Consider the following 12830-nt stretch of genomic DNA (forward strand, 5'->3'; position numbering starts at 1 on the left):
TTCAGAGATCCTCCATTGCACTAAAGTATCTCCCATTGTTAGACCCTGAATGAAGAAACCTGCTGCTGGTTTGTTAATGACTGTATCACACTGAGGAAAGTGTGTGTCCATGTTCCATCTCACTCACACAAACACACACACACTGGTAAGTGGGCGGTGTCACAATGATTTCTGTGGCCAAAACAAACTTTGTTCTTGTTTCTCGCATTTCACAGCCCAGTCATTGTGTTAAAGTATCCACAAAGGAACAAAGCTATTTCCTCACAACTATGATCTTAATTTAAAAGTTGCCCACATAATCAAACAGTGTGCATTTTTAAAATAAAGAGCGGGATGTAATTGGATTGGTGGAATGCTGTGTGCACAGAAAAACAAGTTTGCTATTATTACACTACAATAAAGCCAATCTACAACGCAATGCAATTTCAGTTATTCTGCTCTTTGTCTGCGCAGCTCCAGGCTTTGGATTTCTTCAACAAACCATTTCTGTAATGAAACAGATTGTGTTTCTGTACAAGAGGCAGTTAATGAGCTGAAGAATGTGAATGACAGCCGTGACCAATGAATAGCTGGTGATTTTTCACACTCAGGCAGTTGCAGTGTGAGGCAGATGTAGTGTTTACTACACTAACATGTAACTATGTGTACTGACACAGAAGCCGAGGTGCATCTATAGTGTTATCATCCTTTCTCCCACAGATTTGGTTTATTGTATTCCAACTGAATGAGGGTAAACGTGTGAGAACTATCAACTGATATGTCAAGACTTCAAGTGTGTGAAAAACAGCAGTTTGCACCTAAAACTAACATATTTTTCCTGGCCGGTTGTAAATAAGAACTTTGTAGATTATAGAGCTCATTTCATTTGTTGTGCACACTTGTCGAGCAATCAAACTGTGACTTTACGTTGTACATATTATGAGAATACTTCACCTTCAGTTTTGTCTCATTCTGCGTTTAATAACGGTATCTAGCAATAAAGCAGCTAAACGTTGTCGTGCTTTACAATTTATTTAAAAGTGCTTTTCGAGACACTCAAAGACACTTTACAACATTAAAACAACAAGAGCATTGACAGAAGAAAATATGACAGAGAGAAAAGAAGTGAGTGAGTGGTTTAAACATTAAAAGCTGAGTGAAACAGGTGAGTTTTGAGTAGTGATTTGAAGGATGGGAGGTCGGTGCAGTTGCGGATGTGGCTTGGTAGGGAATTCCATAGTGTGGGGGCAGCTACAGAGAAAGCTCTGTCCCCAGTGTAAAACAGTGTAAAACAGAACCTAAACTACAAAACACTCTTTAAAGAAAAAAAAAACAAACTTGAATGGATGAACTAACTGGCATAGTTACACCTGACCCAACAGTCTATGACATTACTCTTGTCTTGGCACTAAAGGGAAGAGAAACAACAGTCCCTGAAACAGGTTTGAGAAAAGAACGTACTTCCTCCAGGTACTTCCTCCAAACCAGTGTTTAATAGTGCTCGCTAACTTCTTCCTTCTCCGTTTGTTCTTTAACAACATTCAACAATAGAACAGCAACAAGTTGTCATGCTTCTGTTGTTTTCATAGCCCTGGTTTGGGCCGTCCCCAGTTCTCCTGATCACCCACAATGCCGTGCACTCTACGTCATCTCTGATACGTCCTGTGTTTGATCTGCTCTGAGAGAGGTTGTGTTCATGGTGCTCCTAATCACTCTAGACCAGGGGTGTTGAACTCCAGTCCTTGAGGGCCAGATTCCTGAGACTTATATGAGACTTAGATGTGTCCCTGCTCCAACACACTTGGTTGAAACCAATGTGTTGTCATCAAGCTCTGCAGAAGCATAACGAGCCATTCATTTGATTCAGGTGTGTTAGAGCAGAGACACATCTAAAAGTCTCAGGAATCTTGAGGAGTGAAGTGCGACACCCCTGCTCTAGACTTAGATTGTAAACGATCTGAGACCCACAGAAACAAACACTCTAGAATTCTCCTGTTTGATCCGCTCTAGACTTGGTTTGTGTTCACAACGACCAAACGAGAAGGACTATCAGACCAAACAAGGAGGACTATCAGACTAAATGGATCCTAGAGAGTTTTTAACTGCACACCGTCGGTGTGAATGCACCCTTAGAGTATCTGATCACAAGTTTTATTTTTGGTAAGTGTAACACAGCATTTTTCAAAGCTAACTGAAAGCTTTCTTCAAGTCTGGACCGCAGGTTCTCAACGTGCTGGGAATGAGAAGTAAACTGATGTTCCCGCACAGGTAAGTCAAAAGCCATATCTACCGGAAGACGCGGTGAACGGCCAAACATTAGTTTGTACGGTGTATAACCGGTAACATCGTTCCGGGTGCAGTTGTAAGCATGTACTAAAGGTTTTACATAGTTCTTCCATCTAGTTTTTTGCTTGTGTTTCAGTGTTCCCAGCATGTTGAGTAGGGTTTGGTTGAATCTCTCAACTGGGTTTCCCCGAGGATGGTAAGGGGTAGTTCTGGTCTTTACAATCCCAGCGAGTTGGCAAAGCTCTTTGATCAACTTGGACTCAAAGTCTGTCCCTTGGTCGGTGTGGAGTCATTCTGGTATCCCGTAGCACACTATGAAGTTCTCCCATCGACATTTTGCCACCGTCTTGGCCTTTTGATTGGCGGTGGGAATGGCTATTTCAAACTTTGTAAAGTGGTCGGTGAAGACAAGAATGTCTTTGGTGTTGCTCTGATCTGGTTCGAGTGATAGGTAGTCCATGCAGAGTAACTCCAAAGGACGAGTGGTCTTGAGATTAACAAGGGGTGCTGATCTTTCTGGGAGTGCCTTGCGTCTCACACAGCGGTTGCAGGTCTTGATCTTGGTCTCAATATCAGATGCCATGTGAGGCCAGAAAAACCGGGAGCGTACAAGATCTAAGGTCCGCTCGATGCCCATGTGTCCCATGTCATCATGCAAGCTTGTAAAGATTACAGACCTCAGCTCCTCTGGTAACACTAGCTGGAACGAGACTTGGTCCCCATCTCGCCTCCTCCGGTACAAGATGTCTTCATCAGCTCCCTCATCAACAGCACAAGGTCTGGGAGTTCTCGTCTTGCCATTGGAGGAACCGTTTCCCCAGTCTCCATCTGATGGATGACCTCCCTTATCACTGGATCCGCACGTTGCTTTTCCTTGAGGCTCAGGTGTGACAGGGAAGGGACAAATGTTTGGCCATGGAGGTCTTCACTGGCATAGCAGTCAGGAATGGCTTTAGCCGACAGGCTCAGGGACTCGACCAAGGTGATGGTACTCTCTCCCGAACCACTGGGCTGACTGGTGACAAGTCAGCGATGGCAGATGGCGGAAACAATGTCTGGATCAAGTTCTTCCAATTCACCCGGTTCAATGACATGCTCTCCATGGAACTGGTTGATCAGGTCCCAATCTTTCTGTACCGTCAGGTCAGTAGGGTGGTTGTGAGGACGGCGAGATAAAGCGTCGGCGTCAAGGTTCTGCTTCCCAGCTTGCTGTTGTTAACAGGTAGGCGAGCGGGTTGTTGTCCGTCACTACCACAAAGTTGGCCCCGTACAGGTAATCGTGAAACTTTTCGCATACACACCATTTCAGTGCAAGGAATTCTAATTTGTGTGCAGGATACCTCGACTCGCTTGCTGACAGACCCCGACTGGCATAAGCGATCACTCTCAGCTGACCTTCTTTTTCTTGATATAACGCTGCACCGAGCCCAATAGTACTAGCATCGGTATGTAAAATGTATTGCAGCTTTGGGTTGGCAAAGCCAAGGACTGGGGAACTGGTTAATTTCTCAATGAGTGTTTCAAATGCAAGCTGACAAACAGGGGACCATCGCTCTCCAAAGGGCTGTTTCGGGTCCTGAGTTTTAACTGGACTGGACCTTTTCTGGGCTTTGGAGGTAGGTGTATAGCCACGCGTCAAATCATTGAGGGGTTTTGCAATGGTGGAGTACCCTTTTATGAACTTCCGGTAATATCCAGCGAATCCTAAAAACGACTTTAGTTCCTTCAGAGTTCTTGGAATTGGCCAGGATTTCAAAGCAAGGATCTTATCTGGATCAGCTTCTACTCCCTTCTTCGAAACAATATGTCCCAGGTACTTAACAGACGTCTGGAACAGTTTACATTTCTCAGGAGAGAGCTTCAAACCGTATTCTTTTAGGCGATGTAATATCCGCAGCAGCCTTTGCTCGTGTTCCTCCAACGTGTCTGAGAAGATAATGAGGTCATCAATAAAAACAAGAACCTCTTTCAAATGGATATCACCCATGCTCTTCTCTATTAACCGCTGGAATGTAGAGGGAGCATTCGTTACTCATTGGGGCATTCGGTTGAATTCCCAAAATCCAATGGGTGTCACAAAAGCGGTTTTAGCTTTGTCGGTTTCGTTCATCTCGATCTGGTAATATCCTGATTTTAAATCGAGAACGCTGAACCACTTGGAACCAGACAAAGCGGACAGAGACACTTCCAGGTGTGGCAAGGGATAGGCATCCTTAACCGTCTGTAGGTTGAGCTTCCTGTAATCAATGCACAACCGTATGTCACCATTCTTCTTACGGACCACGACGATCGGTGATGAAAATGACGACTCGGACTCACGAATGACACCAGCCCCCAGAAGGTCCCTTAGGTGTTGTCGGACTGCTTCGATGTCTTGCGGGTGGATGGGTCTGGCTCTATGCTTGAACAGAGTTTCGTCATGTAGCTTTATGCGATGTTTCACCTTGTCTGTGCGTCCAAAGTCTATATCACTGAGTGCAAAAATATCCGGAATCTGGTTGAGCTTCTCAGTGATCCTCCTCTTCCACTCTGGTGGGATAGGCGACTCTCCAAAATCCAACTTCAGAGCAGGGGAACTCAAAAATTGCGAACAGCTTGTTGGCACTGTGTGTGATAAAATCTGGGGTGAAAAGGCAAGTTCAGCGATGGTAGAGAGCGGTGGAATGGTCACATCCTGGTCCGACTCATTGCTGAAGATGACTGGGATCTTCTCGTGGGATTGATTTGGAAGCATAACCAAAGAGTTCTTAACACACAGCCCACCTGGCAATGGTGAAGCTGGATTCTCCACAAGCGCCCACTGACCAGGACACAGCATGCTGGTGTTAATGAAGCCATCAACGAGAGTGACATGTCCAGCAGGGATGAGGATTGGAGACTTGCTGGCTAGTCTTACGACTCCATCACTGCCCCCTGTTGTTGCTGGTAGCGGATCTGCAGTAGTTTGAGTACTGCTTTGTAGCCATGGGCAGCCGGCTGGAAGTCTGCATACTCACTCCCCATGTACTGATTGTATAGGGGCTCCAGAGTATTCATGCCAATCAACACTGGGGACTGATGGGCTCTGATGTCAGGAACCACAAGCGCCAGTGTAGACACATTAAAATCAGCTCCCAGGAACTCACTGGGAAATGTGATCACCATCTCCACATATCCAAGATATGGAACTGCTTGTCCTGCGGCTCCTTCCACTTGCAGTAAATCACACAGAGACTTCACAGGTTGATCCGAAAAATGCTGGTTGTAGAATGACACCGGAATTGTAGTAACTTGCGATCCTGTGTCCAAAAGACAAGTACATTCATTACCAGCAATTTTGACGTATGCTGTGCAGCGTGATCCAATCAAGCCTGTGGGTAACCTGGCTGGGACAGCGGAAGTTGTCTGGGTTATTTCGTGACATCTGACGTGCTTTGTCGAGTTGGGACAGTGTGGGTCCACAACAGTTCCGGTTCGCCCCACAACTGGAACTGCCTCTAGTTTAAAGGATGTCGTTGAGTTGTGTTTGATTTCTGCCATCTCTGTTGCTTTTCTGTGAACTGCTTCTTCTTTGCGGCGACAAGTGCTGAGTTTGGGGGATTATCACAATGAGTTTTTATGTGGCCATCTTCACCACACCGATAGCAGTAGCCGGGCCACGGAATAGAAAACGGGTTCTTTGGTAGCTTGCCCGCCCTCTGCGCCTCACCCAAATGGCTGCCAGGTGTGGCCTTGAACGCAGCAGACTGGCTGGAGTTCGACTGGACAGCAGTGAGGTTTGCAAGTTGTTTCTGTATATCAGCCAATTGTAGAGCGAGTTGCTGTGTGATGTTAGTGAGTGCAGCAACGTCACCTTTTACTGCATTGTCAGTGTAAGCATACTGCGCGTGGGTTGCAGCTTTGGTTCGTGATGAGCCGAGATGTTGCTTCATGCGGATGGTTTTTTCAGCCTCACGATCTTCCTCGGTTCGCAGAAGAAGCAGGAATTCAGCAAACGATGGAGGATTGTGTTTTTGTTGTTTCAACTGAAGTTCTATAATAAGAGAATTGTCCCAACAGCCACGGCAGAATTGGGTCAGTAGATGTCGGTCAAAGTCCTTGGTTAAAACTCCGCCTCGTTTCACAGCCTGATTTAGTGCCACCTGCAGACGTTGTAAATAGTGGGATGACTTCTCTCCAGCATCTTGGAACGTGTCCATAAACTTGGCGTATAGCTCATCCCCATCCTGAACCATGCCGTATGCTGAGTCAAGTGTCTGCAGATACACTGTTGGATGAACATCAGGTCTCAGGTGCTTAACTATGTCAGCAGCAGGTGGTAACAAACTGTCAAAGATCTTACGTGACCGCTGTAGATCAGACACGGCAGGGTCTTTCAGTAGTAGCTCAACTCCTGAACGCCATGTATCATAGTCTGACTCAGTTTGCGGTCTGGGCAATCTTCCAGAGAAGGCTCTGAGACGCTGTGTGGAATGCATAGTGCTGTCATTATTCTTGACAATGTGCTCGACCACATAGCGTTGAACTTCAGGTGGGTTGAGATTGGCGTGTGACATGGCAGCAAAAGAGGGTCTTGAGGCATGTTGGGCTGGGGGATCTGGCTGGATCCTCGGCTGCGGCTCCGACATCACCCCATTAAGTACAACCGCAAAATCTTGGCCGGTCAAATTTGCAACTTTTTGCAATTCACACAGATAGTTTTTAGTTTCCAACTTCCCTACCTCATGCGCGCAGACTGTAGATAAGTCCAGGATTTTATAGGTAACCTCACCATCGTTACACACATTCGTATATGGTAGATGTGGATGTACAGCACTCAACGCAGCACCCTGACTATATTCTACAACGATTGAAAGGAGGAAAGTTGAATCGGGTTCATCAATACGGTCAAATTTTAAAATGGAACCGTATTGCTTTAAAAATTCGATTACCTCTTCATCGGTTTCAGTTTTCGTCGCTTCCTTTATCAAAACTGCATTTGGTATCTTAATGCCAAGTTTCTCGAATATGTCCATTTTTCCACAATAAATATATAATTACCAAAAAAATTGTTCAGTTTCCTCCGCTCCTAGCTAGCTCACCACTTATGTAACATGTACAGTACGTACGCTATCTTAGATTTAGGCACAAGGGTTATACAAACAGATAGCGATGTAATTATTATTATTTGGGCTAGAGTCAGAAGCCTAGATTTAACTCAAGGAGCGGAAAGTATATACACTGAACACAGTTCTGATTTTTGGTGATACCTTATATTGTGATATTTAAATTGAATAAAACCAACATTAAGACATTTACAACAATAGACATAATACACATGGCCATACATAGAAAAATACGATATATACAGTTTCTTGGGGTCAGTGGGCATTCAATAATTGTGCCATACACATAGTCCATCAATGCCCAACCAGAGTTCCAAGTCCATAGAAGGATAAAGTCCAAGTATCGGAGGGGAATGTATGAGGTTTGTGGGCCCTTTACTGTGTTGTGAAGGGGGAAAAAAACGAGGAAAAGAGCGGCTGCACAAAGGAGCCTCCTACCAGCCCGACCAGAGCAGTGGAGGGTTAGTTTGTTTGGTCCAGGCAGAATCTTCAGCTTAGTGCCCAGACTAGGCTCTAGCTCACCATCAACTGGCCTATATGACAAACAGGTCCAATTAAATATACAGTGTGGTACACACATTAAGAAACATTCAAAAATACTGGTGCTCCATAACACAAGCTGCATTATATTTACTAGTATTTCATTAATCAAATATTGTACAATATAATTAGTTCTTGATATATAAATACGATTAAAGTAATTATAATATTTGTTATATTAATCAATTCATTGCAGTACTAAACATCAAAAACCCAGCATCCACAAATAACGTGCATAGCAGCCCAGTGATTGACTGGACTGCATTAAAGTGCATAGATAACAACAAGGAAACTGGTTTAAAGTGCTCAAAGTGCATTCATTCTCATCAACACAGCCATGAGAATAAACTATAAATCCAACATTGCAGTCAACAGATCACAATTAGAGAAATAAGGCATACAAGATGTTATTAAATGTGCCAACCAAAGAGCAGCGGTAGCAGCTAAGATAAGCTAAGCTTACCAATTCTGTGGTTCAGTCCGTAAATGGCTTCGTTTCGGACAATCAATGGCCCCGGTATTCGGCTCCTATAGTTGGACATTTACTGCCTTTAGTTTCAAGATGTTCACTAAATAAACAACACCACAACGTACCTGCAGCAAACATCTCCGTCGCATGACCCTCTCACGCCTACCGGCATTCAGCCACAGCTGTGTTTAAACAGTGAGTTGGACGCGCTCTCCCGTGACGGTGCGACGTAACGGCGTGACGTAATGACGTAATATGTAGTATTTTATATAAAGGAAAGGAAATTAATTAATATTAAAGGGTTTTCCACCCGGGTTACATAAGACTTAACCTTGCATAAACTTTTTCAACTTTGCAAAAACCTATCTATCCAGAAGGGATTTCATCTCTAGAGGAATAGAACATTTTACCAACACTGTAGCCTGGAAATTGTATTTCAGCCGTTATTTCATCAGCCAGTGGTTTCACATCTGTGGTCTGACCACAAAGTGAACCTTTTTAAATCCAAGTTAAAGACTCTCTTTTTCTCTACTGCGTATGACTGAGAGGGAGATTAGTGATCATTTTATTGTTGATTTAATGTTTTTTACTGCTGATTTTAATGTTAATTTTGATTTTTAAACTGTAAAATGTTTTTTGTTGCACTTTTTAATCATGTAAAGCACAATGAATTGCCTTGTTTCTGGAATGCACTACGCAAATACATGTACCTTGCCTTGACCAACTTATAAAAGTGACTTTTTGTCATATTTATAAAGCTGTCACTATGTAAGGACAGCTTTACATCTAACTAGTAGTTTGTGTGAAAAAAACAAGCTCATTGAGCCCCACCCCCTGCTGCACCTGCAAAAAAAACAATCAGAGCCAGGATTGAGTTTCATGGACTGTCTGACAGCTGTTGCTCACAGGCTCCGCCCCTTTCGCAGGCTGGAGCACCATCTTTTTTACAGTGTATGGTCTGGAGGAGTAGAAAATGGAATTGGTGACTTTTCAGCTTGAAAGGTAATTACTTCTGCTTGATTTACATTATGTTTGATTTGTAATTGTTACACTAGAACTCTGTGGTTCATGTGTTGTTCATGTGTGCGCGCAGCAGCCTCCGTGTAGCTGCTGTAAGTGACACTGTGTTGTTGATGCTGCTAGAATCTGGTTTGTGCACGTAGAGAGAAGCGCTACAGTAACATGCTTTTAACAGAGCATGTTTTATTACTGTGATGTTGCTATCGGACTAATGTTAGCTTGTTAGCTCCTCTGAGGGAGGGACTTTGGAAAGTTTGGAGGCAGGGCAAGAGAGCAGCGGTGAGGGAGGGATCTGAGAGTTGTGGACGGCACCTTTAAGATCCAAGTGAGGCTGTTATTGGCACTTTGTGCAGATAATCTTTTAGCTTAGCCCACAGATCCCTCTCATAGCAGCTCAGCTTGATGTGGTCCACATACCACCCAGTTTTGTCCGAACATTACAGTGTTTTAAGTGAGCACCCAGTACTGATATTATAAAGCCAACATCTGGATAACTTTGTGTCATTATTTGTCTTTGAGATGCAAAATGAATTTTTTCTCTTGTTGTTATAGCAACCATTGGCTTTACTATCCACCAAATGTGACTTAACACTGGACCATGATAGGTTAGCGTTAGCACTGCGTCACCCTGCAGCTCATGCCAATCAGCATTCAGCCTGTAGTCATAAATACCTGTGGTACAGACTGTATAACCCTCATTTACTATACATCATCTTTAGATAGAACTTATAATTAAAATTCACTAAATTACAACCATCTTTAGCTGGAATAGGTTCTGAAACACGCAAGGAATGGATATATAGCATGAGGCCAGTCAGAGATGCTTTGGTAGACAAAAGTCACCTTAGCAAATTCTGACTAGCATGTTCCTATGCAGCTCACTAACTTTAAGAGATCCTGGACTCTATATAGCCCCACCCCCCACCCCCAATAAATAGCATTACAAATAAAAAGATATCAGTAATTTTGACAACAAAGGCAAATTTCACTGTGAAACATTTTGATCCAAAAGGATTTTAGTAAAAATAACCAGCTTTCATAATATGTAGACAGGTGTGTGTCCGTGTGTAAAAAACACAAAAGCTCTCAATATGCCACTCAATCATCCCTGTGGGTTGAATGTAGCATGGACACACACTTTCTTCTTTAGTCTGACAACATTACAGCTCATTATGAGAAAGAAGACGAGGAGAGAGAAACAGCCAGTGGAACATGGTACAGGTAACATGACAGAACTGAGCAGCTGAACAGATGGTGAAAGAAAGGTGATCTGCTGCGAAAAGACAAATTAAAAATAATTGGAAAAAACCCTGGTGATCAATTTTTGTTGTTGTTGTTGTCAAAAGAATTCCATTACATGAAAGTAGAGTCACACAGATTTAATCACTCTTTCCCCCCAGGCCCTGATTATCCTTTGCACGACTTGTGCTTGTATCTTCCACTTTACTGTTTTGTTACCATTTACCAGTGTTTACACTTATTTTTCAAATCTGTGACTAAAATATGACGGAACAACACCTCCATCCTATTAAACCTCTGCTACATTCTATTCTCCTCATATGAAAGGACATTCTGCAGAAAAACTAAATATAACCTGGACACATTTATCCACCATTGGCTCTGTAACCAAAGAAAGAGAAGCTTTGAAGCCACAGAACATCAGGATGACTTTACTCCCCACAGTTCAGAGCAGTGGGCGTGCACTGTAGCTGTTCCCACTCAACGTTCTTCAAGCCAAAGTACAGCGCTTAGAGGTGCTTCCATCTTGCGAACTTGACTTCATTTAGAGCCAGAGTCTGCCCAGTAGGGTCCGGCTTGCCGAGCCCTGGTAACACGCCCCGCCCATTTAGCATACTGTCCTGATAACTGACGCAAGCCCAGCTCAACCAAGAACATAAGTATCTTTCCTGCTGGTAAATCTACCAAAGTCTTGTTTAGATCATAGAGGTTAAAACCACAATATATTTCAACTCAAATATAATAATAATAATATAAATGATGTCTCAGCTTTACTTTACGACGTGACTGCTATTCACAAAGAGAGCTATGCAAGATTTGCAGCTGTCAATCATCGTCATATAAAATCCTGTATTTCAACCTCAAATTACTTATTTAAAACAAACTTCACAAAAAAATGAGCACGAACACAATGTAGGGTGATAACAATTAATGATCACAGCAGAGTTTGGAAAAAAATTATGTGACGAGTATTTTAACTTTACAGTTTGACTCACATCCCATCTGTTATCATTGAGGAGGTGGGGTTTATGACCTATACTTGGGGTTGAACGACTACATTATTTTAAAGGTCGACTTTATGTGCATACTAGTCGAATTGACGTCAACTAGTCAATGACGTCACCAAGAGTCAAAGCCGAGCCGAGTGGCAGACGAGTGCCATTGTTGTGCCACTGTTAGGAACCTTGAGTGCTGCAGAAACTCTTTTGTAACCTAGACCAGATCTGTGCCTTGCCACAATTCTGTCTCTGAGCTCTGACATGCACTGTGAGCTGTAAGGTCTTATGTAGACAGATGTGTGCCTTTCCTAATCAAGTCCAATCAGTTTAAATAAACACAGCTGGACTCCAACGAAAGAAGCAGAACCATTTTAAAGAGGATCAGAAGAAATGTACAGCATGTGAGTTAATTATGAGTGTCACAGCAAAGAGTGACAATTTGCTAAAATTTCTATATTTCTGTTTTTTTTCTGTCAATATGGGGTGCTGAGTGTACATTAATGAGAAATAAAATGAACTTTTTGGATTTTAGCAAATGGCTGCAATAAAACAAAGAGTGAAACATTTAAAGGGGTCTGAATACTTTCCGTACCCACTGTATTTAACAGAATTAAGTTCAACTGTAGTAATCATATTTTATGCTTTAGTTTTTTTTGAGGTAAGGTTGAGGGTGGACAGAGCCAGGAGCACATGATCCATTGGTAAAGTAGGAACTGTTAAATGAACCTGTTACAGCACTGGTAATAAGTGTAATGAGTGTTATGTGATGAAGCATTTATCCTGTTTCAGGTTTATAACCTGTGGTCTACCACTGTGTCTACCGTGGGCCATAAAGTTTGAGTAAGAACCAACAAAGACAAACATGAGGTGTGAAATCTGTTTGATACCTGGCCGAGCCTAATCGGAGGGTTGAAACCAAAGATCATTTGATTCCTATTAAAACACTTATTTTGTGTTTATTTGCTTCCAATTTAAGTCACTTTTATAAGAATGACTGTGTATTGTTAATATAATATGCTTCAAAGTTTCATTTTTTTAAATAAAAAAATCAAATCAAATCAAAAGCGGACAGCAGCCAACCACCACTGCCATAGATGTACACACTGTGTGTGTGTGTGTCATATGTTGCGTTTCTCTGTTTTTGGTTTATATTTTAATGTGTGTGTGTGTGTGTGTGTGTGTGTGTCGTATGTTGCGTTTCTCTGTTTTTGGTTT

The sequence above is a fragment of the Gouania willdenowi genome, chromosome 10, assembly GCF_900634775.1.
Source record: "Gouania willdenowi chromosome 10, fGouWil2.1, whole genome shotgun sequence".
Taxonomy (NCBI): Eukaryota; Metazoa; Chordata; class Actinopteri; order Blenniiformes; family Gobiesocidae; genus Gouania; species Gouania willdenowi.